Source organism: Nelumbo nucifera, chromosome 1 (assembly GCF_055504915.1).
Source record: "Nelumbo nucifera cultivar China Antique chromosome 1, China Antique-T2T, whole genome shotgun sequence".
Classification (NCBI taxonomy): Eukaryota; Viridiplantae; Streptophyta; class Magnoliopsida; order Proteales; family Nelumbonaceae; genus Nelumbo; species Nelumbo nucifera.
Window position 1 is genome coordinate 32,889,952 of NC_142649.1, and position 5,407 is coordinate 32,895,358.

General features: G+C 35.6%; 1 pseudogene across 1 annotated transcript; it reads right to left on the bottom strand.

Annotated features, from left to right (window-relative positions):
- Positions 1-783: 783 nt before the first annotated feature.
- Positions 784-4,967, bottom strand: LOC104612088 (serine carboxypeptidase-like 50 pseudogene; annotated as a pseudogene). The gene is made up of 2 exons (XR_016081343.1): positions 4,215-4,967; positions 784-2,311 (listed from the first exon to the last, which is right to left on the bottom strand). The product of XR_016081343.1 is annotated as a serine carboxypeptidase-like 50 pseudogene (transcript).
- Positions 4,968-5,407: the final 440 nt, after the last annotated feature.

The window sequence follows — 5,407 nt, forward strand, 5'->3', positions numbered from 1 at the left end:
AGAAATAGTAGAGGTATTTTAAGACAATAGTCAAACAAACAATAAGAGTGGAGTTAATCAATTATCCATATAACAATGTCGATCATAGCCATAATAAGAAATTATCCGCTAGCATATGCAAATCTTCATGAAACACACCACCTCCTAGCCCGTAATGTACATATCCATTATTCATCAATCAATTTTTCTTTTGGGATTTGTTTCTTGAATATTTTGAACTTGGGCATACTTGGAGAAGAACCCAATATTCAATAACGGGATTTAGTTCTTTGAATTCTGTCCTTTAACCTATGCCATCAATGTTAATAGTAGAATGTTTTCATGGATTATATACAAGTATTTACAAAACCATAGGTTATACTTTAGTATTCAGCACAAACCTTAGAGTATATCTAAGTAATTTATCCTATTATGGCCGAAAAATGAACAAAAATAACAATTATGACCATGCAAGTTGATAAAGTTAAATTAGAAGCAAATAGGCTTCCAAACCTTATCTACCATTCACAAGTTATGACCATCTCAAAAACTACACTAAATCAAACTTCTTACCTCTTGAATCATGGAATTACAAATTTACAACATCAATATATGCTGCAACCTTTCTCCAATATATCACAGAGGTAAATTCTTTGTCATGCTAGCCTATCTAAACATTTTATAAGTTTTCCTTTTTTTTTTTATTAAGAAAGCACTATAAATTGTAAAATTGTAAAACATATACAACTAGGTTATGGATGAGATGTTACATGTCAAGGCCACTATCATCTCACACATAAGGTGTTCAACATTGACAACATATAGTGCTTTTATAATAGAAATATCCCAAAACATCTCTTCATTTAGTACAACTTGCATTCAAACAAAACAAACATGACAAGAATTCAATGAGAGTCCTCTAAATTTGGACTTCATTGAGTTATGCCTGTTTCTAATCTACAAAAATACCACGCTCTAGGATCCAATCTTCAATCATTTCTTGAGCACTCACAGGTTGATCAGTAGGTACCATGTGCCCAGAATCTAAAACAACAACATGAGTCAAGCTCGCCCATTGCTGCACATAACCTGCAAGTGATCCATTTACATTCCAAATCTTTCTCCTAGCCATTAGGAATTTTTCTACACCATCCCAACTCATTTGATTTATCCATGCTTTGTTGGCAACCACCCCAGCTTTTAAATCAAATTCTCCTTGGTATAGCAAGACCTTAGTCTTATTTAACAATTCCTCTATCATGTATCTTGCACACTGCATATAATCTTCTATTAGAGCTTCACTTACGTCCCTGCTGCATGTTTTTTGAATCAAACTCTTTGCACCGAAAGCCATCATTACATCCTCTTCGGCAAGAAATTCACCAACCCATTCATTTAAATAGCGATCCTTCCTCCTAAGATCAAAAAGAGTAGCTAAACCTGTCATTTGTTGCAACTTGTGCATGAAATCCTTAATTGCCTGAGTTGCTTGTCTCCATTTTCCCTCTCCGGCTAGTGTTATTGCCTCAACTTGAAGTGCCTCAAGCTCGATCTTTTGTTTTTCATTAATTAAACTTGAGAAATATACATTATTGGGAATTGAAGTCAATTGGTTAATAGGGTCAATCCACCCATTACCAATTGCAATTCCCTTTAAATTCAATTTGTGGGAAGTAGATACAAGGGAATTTTGTTGTAGAATATAGCACCCGATTGCGGGAATATACTTTCCAGCATAGCTCTCACCAGTGATATAAATTGGGCGAGACTTAAATAATTGGTTTAAGGACATAAATGCATTGAGTGCAACAAAAAGATGGTTGACAACAGTATCTATATCCCTTGGTATTTCTTCAGGTGTTGCAGCGATACTATAACCAGACCCAATTGGATTATCAAGGAAAAGTAAGCCAAACTTACGATTCCAAGCACCGGGATTTGGTTTTAAACTTGGGTTAAATTGCATAAAGTCTTCATCGCTTGGGTGTTCAAAATCCACGATCCAAGGGCCAACTTCATAAAGGTTACCAACCATGGAAGTACAGCCTGGGCCACCTTGGAGCCAAATGAGGAGAGGCGTTTGAGATAGAGTTGAAATCGGGTTTTGCGCTTCATAGAATGCATAATACATGCTAGAAGTAGACTTTGGGTTGATTGGAAGGTAGCCACTTTGGGTGGGAAGGGCTTCTTTTGGGAAGACAAAGGCATTGGCCAAACAAATCCAAAATAAGGAAAAGAGGATGAAGCACAAGACTCTAGTGGTGAAGTTTAACTCCATTTGTATGTGTTATTTGGTGCAAGGAGCTAGGTTGGTCCCTTGGTACAATGCCACCTACACATGCATGGAAGAGATTGATAATTATTATTAAGAAACAGATATTACTGTAGGTACCCAAAAAATAAATAATAAAAAATGAAATATGATGCAAAATCTTATATATCCATGGATCATAAAGGTTATCTTTCAGTAGTGTTGTAAAAAGGGTAGCTAACAAGAAAAGTATTTTTAAAATTCTCATTCTACAATTAAACCTTAGAGTAGTCATGTTATTGAGGGTCAACACACCCAATTTAATGGCTCATACCTAGAAGATTGAATGTGTCAAAAACTAGCTTATAATGAACCTTTATAAAGAATCTAACTTGGAATGTAACTCTAGAGTTGTAACAATTTTTTGATGTCCAAATAATTATATTAAATTATTACTTAGTGGATTTCTTCTAATCATATGTAATTTTCACCTTGATATATAATCTCTAAAAGGAAACCATTGAGTTGTGGATATTCATCCTCATTACATACTATTGCATTGGTTATTTTTTTCTTTTAAAAAATGATACATATCAAGATATAATAGATATATATATATATATATATATATATATATATATATATATATATCATGTTCAAATCCTTATATAAAATATTAGACAAAATATTTTCTAGCTTAGCATCAATTATGTACAACTTTAGTTGAAAGGCACTAATTGTAAACTTGCCAATTCTCATTGGTGCCCGGGCATTATCAAATACTACATTTTTTTTTGTTTGTTAATTCTTGCAAATGGTCAGGTACCATTTAGACCATCAACTTTTTGACATTTCTTTTTTGTTATTTATTAATTTTTTATATTTAGGGTTTTAATTAGTAGTTGAAAATCGATGCAAACCGTGATGACTTAACCTTTATTAGTGAGCATGTAATGAATCTTCCCCGTGTTTGGGTGGTTATTTATTTTCCGCATTGCAAAGGGGAAAAAGAGAAGACCCCTGTCAAACTAATCTAGTCCCTCTGCATTTCTAAATAAAAGAAAAAAGAAAATTCATTTATCAATTTTAATTCTTCCCTCAAAATTATCCCAATACAGCCCAGAAAATTAATTCATAGGGAGAAAAGTTGGCATGAGTTATAAGAATTTAAATGTTGTATCTAATCTATGGGGGTGTTTTGAAGCATGGATCAATCCATACTATACTATAGTCCACAGCTGTTTGAATTTATCTAGCGTGGTATTGACACTTTTTTTATACATTTTATAAATGATGTATAAAATTAATCATAAATATTTAATTCTTGCATTTTATATGATAAATGTTTTAAAAAATGCATCAATGAATTAATATTAACCAATAAATATTAATTCTTTTTATAAAACAATAGTAAAAAAATTAAAAAATATATTTTTAATTTGTAAAAATACTATTTTATTGATAAAAATATTAAAATTTTATAAAATTTAAAAATTTAAGTAAAATAATTAATATTTTAGATCATATAGTCAAAATGCAATTGTAGAAATTTTAGAGATAAAACTAAAGGTATATCTTTGTACAGTATGTCTTAGATCACACATGCAGTATGTCTTATATCACACAACCTCTGACCCTTACTCCTTGAAGCATGGGATCAAAAATAAACTTTGGAAGGGATGTATTTAAGAGTTTTTTCCTTTCACGATATATTGGAGTGTGGACGAGACTGTTCCATACTATATTGGGGTATGGATGAGTCTTCATCCCATAAACGGGACTGAAACAGATCAAAATAGATTGTTCGAAAATGATCCCGTTCACTAGATGAATGCGGTGATGCCTATGCCTATGTTAAAAGACCAGTATTAAACAGATCAAAATAGCCTGAATCCACGGTGAGAGGCCAACATTAAACAGATCAAAATAGATGTCCGAATGTTAAAACGATGCCAAAAATAAATAAATAAAAGAACTAGCTCACCTTGTGTGTAATGTAGCCCAAAGAGGGGAGGTTCAATGCCAACACAGGAACAGAGTTTGGGAGATGGTACCGATCTCTAGAACACAAGAACACTGGCTCCACCGAGAGCTTACCAACATCACGGGTTCATACCTTGACTCGTGTACGATGGATTCGATTGGAGTCTGATCGCCAATAACGTTTGAAAGCAGATCGGTGGAGATCAGTACATCTGGTTGGAGTTCAATGGCCCATTTGAAAGTCGCAGTTCTCGTTCACAGTCTCTGTTTCGCGATGCGAATTGGACTGAGGTCGGCCTTGCCGGCGTTACTGAAAGTATCCATCGAAGACCGATGCCCGAAGGAAGAAACGACCGTCCATTCTTGTCCTTGATATTCAGATAGAATGTGAACTAGGGGGAATCTCTGGCCCGTGTTGTTTAAAAGAAGAGATTGATACTGCAGTTTTGGGATGGGCTTCTTACAGAGGGGATTCGAGTTGATATCAGCTTGCGTCTGGCCAAGGTTCGAGTGGGTAGCAACGTCGCAGGTGTCGGAGGAATGTTTATTTCGGCTCTGGTTATGGCTGAGATACCCGAACAGGGGTGACGCTCACGGATTTCATAAGTTGAGGGAAACGAGAGAGAGGTAGGGAAAAAGAGGGAATGGATAGGGAGAATAACGGGCCGAACCGCCGCTGCCAAGAATCGCAGCGGCGGTGGCGTTGGAGAACAGGGAAGCAGAACTGGGGAGAAGAAGAAGAGAACGAAGGGGAAGAAAAAATAGAGAGGGAGAGATATATAGAGAGGGGGAGGAGAGAGAAACGGGGAAGAAGAGATCGGGCTAACCGTCCGTCGCGGTTTCCGGGGAAGGAGATGAACAGTTCTTTCGAAATTGAGTTCAAATCATCCCGCGACAAGATTGGGGATGTGCTGTGGGACGTTGTGTGGGGCTGATTTGATCTCTTCTAAATTAGTTATTTTTGTAATTTTGAGTTTGAGAGCATCAAACCGAAATTCCAATTTACTGTAATGGTGGAGTTGTAGGTCAAAGTATGAAGTGGTGTGTGTGGAAATTAGCCAAAATGATTCCATTTTGGTTGCGGAGGTAAATATGGGTCTTTTTTATTGAAATTTGGCAGAGCATGGTTTTGAACATTATGGGTTGGTTGGTACTTGGTAGGGTCAGAATGGTCCAATTGGATCTGGATTAAGC